Source organism: Schistocerca cancellata, chromosome 5 (assembly GCF_023864275.1).
Source record: "Schistocerca cancellata isolate TAMUIC-IGC-003103 chromosome 5, iqSchCanc2.1, whole genome shotgun sequence".
Lineage (NCBI taxonomy): Eukaryota > Metazoa > Arthropoda > Insecta > Orthoptera > Acrididae > Schistocerca > Schistocerca cancellata.
Genome location: NC_064630.1, coordinates 583,637,367 through 583,653,384, shown reverse-complemented (window position 1 = coordinate 583,653,384; position 16,018 = coordinate 583,637,367).

Sequence of the window (16,018 nt, the reverse complement as noted above, 5' to 3'; positions counted from 1 at the left end):
TTGATCAATTCGGCGGTACGTCCACCCGGCCTCCTGCATGCCCACTATACGCCCTCGCTCAAAGTCCGTCAACTGCACATACGGTTCACGTCCACGCTGTCGCGGCATGCTACCAGTGTTAAAGACTGCGATGGAGCTCCGTATGCCACGGCAAACTGGCTGACACTGACGGCGGCGGTGCACAAATGCTGCGCAGCTAGCGCCATTCGACGGCCAACACCGCGGTTCCTGGTGTGTCCGCTGTGCCGTGCGTGTGATCATTGCTTGTACAGCCCTCTCGCAGTGTCCGGAGCAAGTATGGTGGGTCTGACACACCGGTGTCAATGTGTTCTTTTTCCATTTCCAGGAGTGTGTTTACTAATAGAAAAGTGCAACAAAGGTCTCATTTTCCGACAATGACCGCAGCCTGGACCTGGTGTTTAATCACATGGCTTTTAGCATTAACAGCCCCCACAACCGTAAAATCTTGTACAGGGAATACAGGCAAATGCTTGACCTCATTGATACGTTTGAAGAAGCTGTAACCTATAACTGAAATAGATGCTACTGTATCTATAACTAAATGCACATCAACACCGTAGATGGAAGCGTTAACTGCAGCTTGTATCACTTTCACTTGGTCTTTTGTACAATTACGGGTTTCCTGAGAACTCCTGCATCTGGTCATACCCGTCATTGTATCGCAACATGGCTAGTGTTTTGTGTTATGCCTTCGTTCTGTGCTGCGACCGACTACCGGAGGCCTACAGGGATCACCCACTGTTTGACAGCTGCGAATGTGAACTTTCCTCATCTTCTGTCATAACCGCAATGCGTGACTGCATCTGAATCAGTGATGCCCATGTTTGCGGCGACTGCCTATGTTGCACTTGACTACTGTCTGGCATCGGTATCGCCAGCATGTAGTTTCCATTGTTGTTATTCGCAGCTTGGTAGTTATTAACCATCGCCATTACATTTTTGCCTACTGTTATTGTTCTGAGTGTTGTTTCTGATGTTATTTTGCCCGAAACCGCAGTTTCTGCCTTTGTCATCATTATGTTAATTATTATTATTCCAGTTGTTATCGTCCGATTTTTTGGTGTCCTCCCGAGTGAGGTCCAAGGAATCGATTACTGACAGGAAATTCTCCAGGTCAGTATAAGGAACACTGACTGATTTCTCTCATGCATTTATGGGAAGACGAGCTTTTAATATCGTGAGAACGCCGCTGTGAGAGATCGGTTCATCCCAGTATCTGGTCATGTTAATATATTTCTCGAAGTATTTTCTGAGATTTAGCACATTGGGATTGTATAAATCTGGGCTGTATACAAGCTTCCTAGGATGTTCCAACATACATGTCGACTAGAACCATCCTACAAAATTTCTCAAAATCCAGAAATGTATTGAATGTCTCTGCAACTTGGAGTGCCCATAGTGATGCATCTCCAGTGACATGTGAGATGACAAACTGAATTTTCTGTCTTTCTGTCCATGATCTTCCCAGAACACTTGCGAAATTCTTTATGAATACCACCATGTGAGCAGCTCATGGTCATGCGGTAGCGTTCTCACTTCCCACGCCCGGGTTCGATTCCCAGCGGGGTCAGGGATTTTCTCTGCCTCGTGATGACTGGGTGTTGTGTGATGTCCTTTGGTTAGTTAGGTTTAAGTAGTTCTAAGTTCTAGGGGACTGACGACCATAGATGTTAAGTCCCATAGTGCTCAGAGCCATTTTTAATCCACCATGTGAATATCCTTATCATCATTGTTGAAAGTTTGGAACTCATGATGTTTGATTAAACTTTCCTCTTGCAGTACGTTTGTCCAAATTGGTATGCCTGGCTCTGTGTAAGACATACTTCGGTTTGTCTTGTATCCAGTGTTATTACACAGCACTCTTTCACCACTTGTGGGTCCATACATAGGCGTAGCTATTTGCATGTTACCATACTGAGGAACAGTGTGGCTTACATAATTTCGCTCTGCGTTGTTTTCATTACGCGTTTGTCTGTCAGGTTGTCTGACCTGCAGCTGTCGATTACCTTGCCACGTGGGGAAGATAGACTGCATGATTTCCCTAATATTGTTGCAGAAGAACCTGAGTACCACCGTGGTGTAGTGGTTATGATACTTCACTGTTGCATGGAGCAAAACTCACCTGGACTGTACAATTTTAATTTCTATATTCAGTTCGAGTACATTCTAGAAGTATCCACAAATGTCAAAAATCATTTTACTGGAATGTTCTGTAGCTGTATATATAATGTATGTGTACTGGCCGGAGGCAGTTCGCTCTGCGCTCTTGTATGTGCAAGTGCTGAATAAACCTTCGTTAAGTGAAGTTAGTGTTCATCATTCATCTAATTACACGTTCTTCTACGTGACATTATTCTGGTGGAGACGCTGGGTATTGGAACCTGTGGTAGCACAAATTATCGACGACACTGTGGCTCCCATCAGGCCATAACCGAGCCGCCATTTACGTGGCGAGAAACCTGAGTTCGAACCATATTCAACAGATCGCAATCTACTGGAGACAAGAAGAAGAGGACGTTACGATGACAGCAACTATGTGCCAACACATGAGACGTCCTTCCGGGTTCTCTGGTGACGTTGGCCAAGATCCAAACAAGTGGCTGAAGGTATATGAGCGCATAGCCAAATTTAACAAATGGGATGACACCGTGTGTTTCGCTAACGTATTTTTCTACTTGGAGGGCACTGCCAAGCAATGGTATGAGAACAACAAGGAGAAGTTCACCCGCTGGGAAGTATTACAGGCGGAACTGTGCAAGTATTTTGGCGAGCACAACGACAGAAGTGCAAGGCTGAAGATAAATTAAAGTGCAGGGCACAGCGTCCAGGAGAAACTACAACATCTTACATCCAAGACGTCTTGGAGCTGTGTAAAATAGTGGATCCTAGAATGAAGGAGGAAGATAAGGTTGCACATCTTACAAAGGATGTTGCTGAGGACATGTATCCAGACGTACTCCTGAAGGAGGTTTTGACAGCAGACGACTTCAGAAAATGGTGCCAGTATATCGAGACAATGCATCAAAAAAGAATTACACGCAACAAGTTTGAACGGCTTCCAAACATCGTATCGATGTGTGTGATGGAGGAAGCAACTGATTTCACAAGTGTTCTTTGTCAGATAGTGAGAGAGGAAGTTCAGAAGGACTTGGATTGCGTGGCGAGCAAAAAACCGAGACGCTTCAAGAGGTCATAAGGGGGGAAGTGGTAAAGACATTGAACCCAATCTCTCTTTCTTCATTTCCCTTTAAAACGGTGAAAAAGTCGAGACTCAGGCCTGTTTGGAACCTGTTTGGACACCAAGGAAGACTGATGTCTGGAGGACCCAGGATAACCAGCCAGTATGCAGACGACTGGGACATGTGGTGCGCTATTGTCGAGATAGGCAGCGGATATTTGATGACACCTGCGCCAGAAGACAGCAGGCTGATCTTAGCCGACGCCAACTCTGGGACGACAATGATGAACAAGAATATGTGGGTGCAGGACGACATAGGTCACCATCGCCGCAAGCTAGCCGCTGGAGAGGACGGTCTCCAACATGCTGATCAAGGTCTCAGTCACCGTTTAGAAGCTCGAGCCGATCACTTAGAGGCCGCAACCTGGAAAACTAAAGGGTGCGACCTTCCTTGGAGGTGAGGCCGCCGAAGAGAAAAATTCTCCTCCGTCGATCACTACAAAAATGTTAGGAAACTACGTCGATATCCTCATGGATGGCCAAACAGCCCAATCTCTGTGGACTCTGGAGCATTATATTGAGTGATTTCGGAGAAGTACCGTCGCCAGTTGCAGAAAACCGTATTTGTCGACAGCAAAACATTTCTGCTGAAGTGGCTAATGGGAAATATGTAAAACCTACAGGAAGATGTACCATTCAAGTGGGTATAAGTGACCATACACAGCCCTTAGAATTCATCGTCTTACAAGAGTGTAGTCAAGATGTCATTCTCAGATGGGACTTTTTGAAAGCTTCTCAAGCAATTATAGATTGTGGTCGCTGGAAGATTATGCTGGATGAGATGAGATACTGAGGCCAGGAAGATGCGCCGCTGAGTGTGTGGAGGCTATGTGTGCTAGATGAAGTGATCATTCCTGCAGTCAGCTCTAGAAAGGTAACTGTCACGTGTCATGCCATGCATCAACCCATGGATCTTGTAGTGGTATGTAAGAGAAGTCCACCTCTTTAATCACTTCCGAGGACTTTACCCACTACATCACAACTTTGTCCTGTGTCATATATCTCCCCTGAAGCCTTAAAATGCCAATAACTCATTATCTAACATTTAATACCAATAAATTATACCTTTCTGACAGATCTTCATTGCGCTACTGTTTAGAATAGCACTCTGTTATAGGACATACCATACGTTATAATGTGGTTATAATATAAAAACATATCAAATACGAGCTTGACGAAATCCAGTATGGCCTCACTGGGGCGCTTCAGTCCAAGGATAACTTTGAAAGGTGCGCAGCCACAGTACCTCTCGTAACATATATGCAAATAAAGGGGCGTTTTACTGATGTTTGTAACTCATTTAGCTTATCTGTATCAAATATTAGTTTGTTACACATAAGTAAAATGCTATAAATAAAATTTTATTTTCATTGCAAAATTATAATTCAATATATATCATTTACACTTGACAAAAAATATAAATTTAAATAAAAGTATAAAAAAAACATCATGTTGTTCAGATCTGAACCATCGCCACCTAGGGACAAGGCCTCACAGCGCAACTCATGACGTCATGGCTACGGGTCTGAAATGCCGAGCGGCTTGTTAGGCTCTGCGCCACGTATATGAAAACATTAAACACTTTCCTGGTAGACTACTCATAGTGTTTTATACATAAATCTGTAAACAAACGCTAATTCTTCTCAATGGAGAATTAAATTGTTCAAATTTCGTAAATTATAGCTCCAAAGGTGAAAATACTTTTTCGTAATTCCAGTCACTCACGCGTTTTGCAACTGCGAATTTCTGTAATCAGCAGTGTCACGTATATAAAGACATTCAACACTTTCCTGGTTAATTTATGCATTGTTTTTTTAAGTAAATGTGTAAACAAACATTAAAACTTCTCATTTCAGAATTAAATTTTTCAAATGTCGTAAACTGTAGCTCCGAAGGTGAAAAAACTTTTTCGTAATTTCCATCACTCGCGTTTTGAAAATGCGAATTTCTAATTCCATAACTCTGACAGCACTATTTTCACCGTGTAAGTCGCTTTGCATAATTTAATTGAAAATGTGGTACCGTAAATGGAAAGCCTGACAATGAATCGAAGTAGATACTCTGAGACTTGTATTTATGTCAAATTTTATTTTTGTATGACAGATACCTCATTTGGCAGTCATCTACAGTTTTATACTTAAGAAAACATTACTGTACAGAAACTAGTGCAAACTTCACTGAACCTTCCACATACTACTTAGTTTAAGAGATTTGCCAATAGAAGACTATGTAGTGTTAAGTTATTAGGTATTACAAATTGACATGGGAACCACACATTAGAATTATTACAAACTCTGAAAAACTTGCCCACTGGAAGCCATTGTTTATCAACTTGAAAATATTAACTGTTATACACTTGCACATTTACACTGTTCTACTGTATAGAAAGACTAACTTACCAGAATACCAGCTTAGGCAGGATTTACACTGTCATGGAACTGGGGTTTAACTGAAGAATGGGACACCACCCATCAGCTTCACATAATGACATATCTTAAGAACCTGTTAATACTTTTTACTGTACAAACTGATCAATTTATATTCACCCATCCACATACTGATCCCCATCTTTTAATTAAAATACTTGTCATTTGATACATTGATCATTGGCAATAGGTATTACAGTGTTGTAAAAATTAAAAACGTCATATATAGGGCCATTTGTGAAAGCAGATGAGTGGTATCCCAATCTTCAGTAATGCCAGAACCAGAAATAGTAGGCATCTTCACATACCTTACTGCTGATTATCTAAATCATAAAACAGCAATTTAGTGAGTATGAAGCTGTTTAACAAACTGCCTCTAGAATGGGTAGAAGCTTAATTTGATTTATTCAAGCACAAGTAGTACAATTGGTTATTGGTAAATCCTTCCTACTCACTTGAATGTATGAGTATAAATATCACAGTGATAACTGCTAGGTGAGTGTACTATAATTTCCTTAATGATTTCAATTTAAGATGTACTACATAAATCGTTTTAGCTTGAATATTTTACTTTATGGAAAATCTGTTGTAACATATTGTTTTTCAATTTGTGTAAAGTAATTTTTGTACACATGCTGTATTCATTTTTTAACATTTGTAATTTGACTGTCTATTGCTGCAATAGCTAAATGAAATAAAATTCTTTTATTATTCACTATTTAATGTTGTCCCAGAGGAAAACAAGCACTGCTATTCCAAACTCCAAAAACGTTATCAAATAAAATTGCATAGAATTTCTCTCAAATGAAGAATAGCTAAAGTTACGTTGTCCCCTCCTCCTCCCCAAAATATTGGTTGTATTGACAGACTGGATCTGTTCTGCAGATTAATGTTTACTTATCATGATGGCAGACTAACATGCTAATACTGGCAATGAATTGTTCTCCTTGTGAGAATAATTAATTTACTGACTGGACAAAAGTATATACAAAAACTTGTCAACCATAGAGCAGGAGCAGCATTAATTATATATTTACTGATGAACAGAAAAGACTATTCCCCTAATTCTATGAGATTCGGGTTTCACAGAGAATTTGTGGTAGCAAATTAATCTGTAACAAAGCCTCATGTTTACGGTTGCACCATATCGAAGAGAGCATAAGGGGTCCAATACATAGCATTTACCAACAAGATGTATGGTATACTGTACATGAAATAAAAACAGAAAATAAAAATAACATTTATTTCACACCATCTTCCCAAGCCTCAAACAGTGAAAATATACAACCACAGTATAATTTAACATTTTTTCAATCTTTTGTACACAGTTACTTTTTTAACAGTAGTTTCATCATTTCTCCTCTTGGTGAAATTGTTTAGCAAAATATTTGCATAGCAAAACAGTAAGCAATTCATGACTGAATCAAGTGAGTGTGTATTTTTACAGTGAAATGCATAAAAAAAGTTTGCTGGGAATGTTGTGGGATGCTACCTTCACAAGTACATTTCTCTGATTTGCCTGTTCTAAAAATAAAATTTCCTGGCCTTTCAGAATTTTCTGTAGAGTTAAATAGACGTATGTCACACTCACTACTACATCATCTGCAGGATGTCTTTCACCATAATCAAATCATCACCCTGCTTCATTTCATCTGTAGTAAGGAATACCTTACAATATTCACAATGGTTTTTTTAATAGCTTGGTGTGAGCAGTAACCTGCTATGTAATGCAACTGTGGCCAAATATTCTCATCTATTCCATCAACATCATTTCTGGGTGCATACATGGACGAGGAAAAAAATTCCCGGATTTCCAAGTTAAAAATACACTTTCTCCCGGATGAAAATACACTTTTTCCGTGGTAAGTAACAGTACACTTTTCCTCAGAACTGTAAAACTTATCAATCCTTTAAATGGTTGTGGTTTTATACACCAGCGTAGAATTTCCCAGCACTTTAGAAAACGAAACTCGAGGAAAAACCACGTTTTGGAAAGATGTCTGATGTGCAGCAACATGCACACTGCATATTTTCGTATTGCACGAAAGTATAAATTCGAATTCCACCAAATACCGCATGTTAGTTTCCGAAGGATTGAAATAGAGACTGTGATGCACTTTTGTAAGCCAGTCGTAGCTCATGTCAAGAGACCTCGCCAGCCAATGACAGAGGATAGTCAGAGCATAGGATACGTGGTGTAATCAGCCAATAGCAACATCACTGTTAAGTAGCGTGAACACACAAATTGGAAAAGGTAATGGTCTAAATTAATATACATAGTGTTGTTACAAGAAAAGAAAAGCTTTCACGTATAATATTGGTCTCTAAGATTAATAAGCTGCAAGAGAAGCTAAGCTTTCACACATAATGTTGATCTATTTTGCTCATGTTACACTTGAAGATACAACACACAAATGTGCCAGTAAAATTTTTAACAACGACATAACTGTCTGATCTTCTGAGCTCGAAAATATTCGAAATGGTCGTCCTCAAAGATTTGATTTTTGAATGAGAGTCAAACACTCTGCGATTTAAGAAATTTATCGGACATTCGTGCGCAGAGTTCATCCTGCGTAAAAGGAAATTTTTTTTGAAAGTAACGCTTTTCAAACAACCATTCGGAATATTTTCCCGCGACCTGTTAGAAATAGATTGGTTTCAGCAGTTGCCAGAGAGCGCCAGATAAGAGGCGACGCCGCGCTTGCGCAGCTACGATGACCCAGGATGCCCGTACCTTCGTACGTGCAAAACATTAAAAGATCTTACATTGTGTCATAAAAAAAACCAAGACATTAGAGGATACTCCAGGACCATGGGAATTTTGTCAGCCATACTAAAATGCATAATTCAGCTTAAAGTGCACATTCGTATGTCCAGATTCAGATGTACATTTTCTTGGAGTACCAGTACTGTATTATTTCATGTTTGGTTCTTTACTATAGCATAATGCCATATGTGCTAGAAGATGAAAACGTGCACTTGAAATGCAGCGAACAGTTGAAACTAGCCAATAGTGTGGAATTAAACACTTCTTTTCAAATAAATTGACTGCCTCAGCAGAAAAGATTAATAAAAGTCAAATTTCATTGACAAACCGACAACAATAACTTCATTGTTCTGCAACGCGATTAACACTTGACTGTCAGAAAGGCGGCAACAAAATAAAATCTGAAATTAATAACATATTTCAGCCTTCCGTAATTATGTGAATGTATTTTAATTCACTTGATAGCTCCCGGCCACAGAAATCCGTTTTGTTTTCGTTTGACGTGAGAGCAATAAACCAAGAGGAAACAGCAAAATCAGTTCATGTAAACACAGGTCACGTGGAGACTACCACCTCCCGACTACAACTCAGACTGCTGTGTGCATCAGGTCCGGATCTATGATAGTTCCGAACTGGGGCAATATTAGATAGTGGCGCTACCCCACCTTCGAGCGTTTGAGGTAGGACGCCAAAAATTAAAAAAAAATCGACTTTTCAAAAATACCTTCATTTTGTAGCGCACATCTTTCTGAAGAGGGAACGTAAGACATGTTATTTGGTCTCAAGTGTGCCTAAGTGCAGTGCCGCGCCTCTTCACACAGCATTCTTCCATCAAATGTCTCTGTATTTCGCTCTGTGGAACTGAAACGTGTCGTATTTTGTAAAGGGGCCATCCATATATATTCAGACCAGGGGAAATTAAAATGTCCTGTGGTGCCTCTCCTGCTCGCAGTCTACTGGTTTGACATCCTGCCCCTCTTAAAAAGAATCTTGCAATTAGTACTGGATGGGATTATTTGTAACTGGCAGACAAGAACTCTTCAGAAAATCTGCAGTCTTAACTGCCTATTAGCTAGTAACTTGCTGTTCTGTGTGACATAAAATTAAATATAGGATACATAATACGAGTAAAGACAAGAGACAAGCAAGACCGTACACATTTCTTCAATCCTTAAGTGCTAGCTTGTTTTTCTATGTAATCTTGGCACCGCTTTATGTGGCGTACTTTCTTTTCTGGGAAAGACTATTACCTCATCGAAGTTCGTCAATATTTTGCTACATGAAAAAATGAAATGTTATTGTCTACTACTAGAAAAGCTGTTAATACAAATTGTACCCAAGACTGTTGTGGTTCTTCGATCTGGTTACGTGTATTTTGTCACTGTCTGCTAGATAAAACGAAAGAGGCCTGCCTAATATTGCAGCAATTGTTACACACACCAAATAAACGAGACTGTTTTGACACAAATGGTCATTTTTATAACACGACGGTATATAATTCACGAAGTACCAAATCAAATGCCTATTAGGCCTACTAAAAGCAAAAAGTTTTCTGTTAGGAAATAGTTCCACATTTCACTCATATTCTCTAACTTCTGAAGCTTGAGATCGAAAAGTAGGAGAACGAAATTTTTATATCAATTTGGATTCGTCACATTTTTCCGTAATTTGTTAGAGTCTGTTTCTTCTCCTTCCTCATTCTAACAAACAATCTTGTCGTCACTAATTCTGTAACTATTCCTGCCAGTGTCAAAACTTATTCTCTGGTTAACTTCACTAACCCTGCCACAATCACCGGTTTAGTTATCCCGCATTTATTCTCCGGTTAGGCGTTATAACGTGTTCGTACAACGTGTTTTCCACGCTACTCCCAAAATAGAACTTTAGCGGCTGCTAGCCGGGGACTGTATAACTGGTCCTTAGTAGTGTAGTGGTCTGGCCAAAGATTTTCTGTCAAAATTTCACTTTCTTGGATGCACAGAGAAGATAATACGTAATCTTTGTTGCCTGTTATTCCGATTAATCGTTTATTTCCACTCTGGTAGTCTGAATCTATGGAATTCGCTAGTAATTATAACAACACTGATAATTTACAAACCCAGTCAACCGCATAAAAAGTGATTGACATTCACCCGTTCGACTTTATTCCGCTCTGCCCATATAGACCTGTCCCCTTTTGTCTGCAGGAAAGTTTATTTCTAGATGTGACGGTGATTCCCCTGGCAGAGACATCACGTACACTATGGACGCGCCCAAAAATCAACTTATGGTTCATTCAGAAATCAACTTAGAATTTATTCAAAAACCAACAGGGATGTGTTCAAAATCATATGAGTAGTTGATAGACCAAATTGCGCTGAATGCCAGGTGCTTCATGAAAAAAGGTCTTTTTCCTCAATAATATGAATTCCCCCCCCCCCCCCCCCCCCTGAAACTGCCACCCGGGGCAGATATCCTGGTTTGTCCCCAGCCCCTAGTTCCGTGCTGTTGCGCATATGTGAATCTGGCAGCTTAGGCGCACCAGTAAAATTCTTCTGGATAGCATCTGGCTGCTTGCTGCTATTGCTTATACAGCTAACTGCCACACTTCTGTAGCGAGAAGCGGGAGAAGGTACTACGCATACGACTCAACTGCACATGCACATAAGCTCACTCGCAACCGCTCAAACAAATCTAATGTAAACAGTTGTGACGTCACGCTCATCGGAGGCAATTTGTTGTTAAGTTACATTGCATAGCTTCCTAAAGCCTTTGACACATTTTGCTGTCGGCAGACGCTTGTTTGAGCACTGTGCGTTGTTGTTGTATTGGTGCATTTCCTTTGCAACTTAAGTTCTATTTTCGTTTTTTTTCTCTCGTTTGTTTTTTATTGCTGCAGTATTATTCTGCAGTGGCGAGATACAGTAATATTCTTTGTTAGAGTATTGGTTTTTGCCAGTCAAAGTTACAAAAATTTAACTGAAAACTAAAACAATGAAAATTTCGTGGTTTTCTCCCGGATGAAAAAATTCCCGCGTTTTAGCCGGATCTCCCAGGTTGTATACACCCTGCATTTTCATCTACTGCTACATTTGAAAATTCTGGTATTGATTTTCTTTAATCCCTGAATTTCAGTATGAGTAGAAAAAATATCAGTGGTCTTAATAACAACGTCCCCAACTACTTTTGACTGAAGCACAAGGGAAAACATAGACTCTGCCCTTATGTTTTGTTCAGTTTCAAAATCTTGTCTTAGAGAAACATGATAATTTCCCCCACATAGCTGGCGGTATTTGCTGAACCTGTCTTCTAAACTGTCTGTCTGTACTTTTCCTAACAGCAAATAGGATCTGTTTTTCTCAGAAAGCCAGTAGTCACTAAAGTCAATCAAAGTAACAGTTGTGTGTTTCAAAGCGCTGTGTGTCTCTCGAGTAAGTTTTCTTTCATCACTACAATCTTCCCAAGAACATAACCATGAGATGAAGCACTGTAAGAATTCTTGTATGTGATGGGAATTACTAGTCACAGGTTCTTGAAAAATGTTTCTTAACCTCTGTCCCCCGAGTAATGTTTTTACATTTACAATATCCCACCAACGATTTATTATTTTTATGAATGTTGCAGTACTTTCCCAGTTGCTAATTGCTTTCTTTGAACCAAATGTGTCCAAAGCAACAACTGTCATATCATTGAAAATACGCAACACTAACTTGACATTTTGGCGCTCAATTGAGTTAGGAAAGAGAGACTTCAAAGTTAAGGAACTGCCATATTGCAGCAGTTCATCTTTTTCTATTAAGTGCAGTTCTTTCAGTGCTCCAACAGATGACAAACCTCCCTTCAAACTGTCACTGAAGTCAAGAAAACACAAGATCTGCTCCTTTTGTTTAAATCAGTTATTGCAGATACACTTCAAAATATGGACAGTGTCCAAAAAATAATACAATGGGCGATTTGGAGAATTGTACAGGGTGATCATACTTTATTTTCACATCTGGAGGAGTAGAAAACTTAGACACTACTTTTTTATTAATTGCATTATTGTCTGATACTATACCAACCACCTCAATTCCAACTGCTTCTAATTTAAGAATGACTGTTTTAATGTAAGAGAACAGAACATCACCCTGAATAGTATGAACTGGCAGAATAGATACCACATATTTGTAAGGTGATTCCATGCTCTGAATCATAAAAACATAGGCACTGGTTGCACACAAAAATCTGTCAGTGTTAAAGGCACATCCTACAACATTTCCAGCTTTGTAATCAAGCTGAGACTTTAGATGAATTTCATCCATCAACAGGAGCACAGTTTTATCATCTGAGGATAAAGTACTTACTTTATTTGTGATGTAGCTCATAAACTGATCACCTTGTTGTTCAATGACAGGATTTGTTGAGAGTGTACTGCAAAGCCTTGAAAGGGTGTTAGGACTAGGCATAGAAAAACTATCACTGTTCCTCAAAAATTTGTAGGCATGTGGGCTAATAGAATGTAATAATGACCACATTATCATAGAGTTAGTATCATACGTAAATTGAGTTGCACTTCTGCACTTCAAAAATGAAATCTGTTCCTTAAAAAATGTAATTTTAGTTTTGTTTCCTGGCAACTTTTCTAATAAATTTTGCAATAACTGGTCAATTAAAGACAAAATGTTATCTACAGGAGCCTCAGAACTATTATACAGAAGGTAAATGTTCTTAAGAACATCACTTACCACCTGTATGTTGTTTACTTTCATGGGAAATTTCATGTTTCCAATACATTTCATTTCAATATCATTATTGAAGACACTGAGTAATAAACCACTGCTTATAACTACATGGCAAAAATTTTTTGGGTAAGGATTATGCTTTAGTAACACTAGGCTCACACTGTCAGATTTGTTCATCACTACCCAGTCACTGTGCTTTTTACATTCACACAACTTCGTTTTCAGTTGTTCTAAACTATCGAATGATATCGCATCAACCATTTTCGCAAGTGTGTCCACACTCTCTTGGATAGCAATTTGAAGAGCACGATTTTCTAAATGCCCCCTACGAATTTCTGGGTCCTCTCGTACTGCAGTTTGATGACTCGACAAGATAAGCATCCAGGCAACTTCGATGGGATAGCATCTGAAAAATTAATAACGAAGTATGAAATCGATCCCACAGCATACAAGTGAAACAAAGATAGTTCTTATGCCACTGTACTTTACTAAGAGTGTGTTTCGTAACTCACCTTTTCTCAAGCGTCGACAATCCAACGGTGCTGTCAAGAGTGTACCAGTTTTCGGGTCATACATGCTGGTACTGCTTAAAATATCGTCCTTGTTGAAAAGCAGTTCACATATCTAAAAACAAGCATAGTTCTCTTTAAAACATATAACGAAAATTAATGATGTATGAGATTATAAATACATTCTTCTGTTTACTGTATTTTGTTCAGCTGGACTACATTTCAAGTAACAATGACACACTAACCAAACACACACACTGATACTTACAACAGAGTGCTTACTCGGTGTCCAGTCTTGTCTGTGAACAGCCAATAACCATTTTTGTCTTAAATTCTCGTCAGATGGAAAATAAAATACACTGACTTTAGGTCCATTATCGTAATTGCCCCTTCAATTCGGCATACAACACCTTCGGGGCATTGTAACTGAGTATAGATCAAATAACCACTCACAATCAGCACAAAGTGCAATGTGGAAACGCTTCGAATCACATGTGTCGGTACCTAGCTTCTCAGACCCCTACCGTGACGTCTCAGGCTCCTTGTTCCTAGGTGGCATTGACTGGAGGTGTGCAAAGTGTTTTGCAATTACTTTGGTTGAGTATCATCTCATTTTTGGAGGTTACTTTTTTACGTTTTTCTTTTTGTCGAACTACTTTAGGAAACTGATGTCTGCATACAGACTTTCAAATCCAATAAATATATGTAAAGAAAATCGAACATGCTCGTTCCATGAACTCCCTTTGTCAGACAAAAGCTCATACATACGCTCCCAGGCATAAAATCCGAATCTCCCGCTATGTGACCGGAGTGCAAACACAAACAAAGTGTGTAACATATTTGACAATACTCAAATATATTGCCATCATCTTCAGGTCTTGAATAGGCCTACTCACTGAGTATGACGTCCTCGGCGGCTTGACATTAAGAGTTGTGAGCCCCGCTAACTTCGAGTCCGTTTTCGCGCAATACCAGCATACTCCATATGTGAATTTTCGTACACTTCCTGAATTATGTTTCACTTTCCTTTGTTTTTCAACTGCGTCACTGTTTTTTATCCATGACGTAGCAGGACACTGCTCAATAAAAGAGAAAATCACAGACTGAGAACACAGGGACTGAGTTTCGCGCTGTTCGGTTTACTGTTTGGTCGCTACAGAAGTTGGCTGTCGTCAGTGCTACTGCCGACCTATACGAGATCTGTTCAAAAACTTCAGGAACTGCGTCCATAAAATTTCTTCAACGCTTACCTTTTACTTATTGTGCATGGTCTCCTTCAAAATACTCTCCTCCACAATTGATACACTGCTCACAATGTCACTTACACTTCCGGAAGCATTCTTGGTACGCCTCTCGCTGGATCGTGCGAAACACCGCCTGCAAATTTTCTTGTATCTCACCTATCGTTGCAAATCTTTGTCCATTCAATGGGGTTTTCAACTTTGGAAATAAAAAAAAACATCCAAGGAGACAGGTCTGGAGAATACGCAAGATGAAGCAGCACAGTGATTTTGCTTTTAATGCAATAGTTACGCACCAACAGGGATGAATGTGTAGGTGCGCTATTGTGATGCAAGAGCCACCAATAGTCTAGAAACATTTCAGGCTGTTTCCTTTTCACGTTTTCTCACAGACGGTGCAACATGTCCCGACAACACCACTGCCATGTGGCATGGAATTCATAATGAACTAATTCTTCAAAGTCAAAGAAAACTATCAGCATGGCTTTGACATCTGACCCGATGGGCTTTTTTTGGTCTTGGAAAATATTTCTGACCCACTGTGAAGATTGAATCTTGGTCTCAACTCATAACTATAGACCCCATCTCATCATCAGCTATGGTTCTCTTAAGGAACATCTTGTTCTCACTTGCACAGTCCAAAAGCTCTTCACAGATTGCCAGGTGAAGATCTTTCTGGTCTTCACTCATGAGCATGGGACGAACTTGGCGGCAACACAATGCATTCCAAGGTACAGTGTCAGGATTTCATGACATGATCCAACTGAAATGTCACATTGTTCCGCAATTTCTCGGACAATCAGCCTTCGATTAGCATCACAGTTTCATTGACATTCCTAATTTGTGCGTCATCGGTAGAAGTTGAAGGGCATCTTGAATGTGTGTCATCTGTAACTTCTATCCGGCCATTTTTACACTGTGTGAACCGTTCGTAACACCGAGTACCGCTTAAGCACTCATCACTGTGGGCTTCCTGCATCATTTGGTGTGTCTCTGCAAAAATTTTCTTGAGTTTCACACAAAATTTAATGCAGGCACGTTTCTCCACTAACTCTATCTCGAAATTCTCAAACTGTGTAACACAACATTCTACTCAGTACAAGACTGAACAATAGC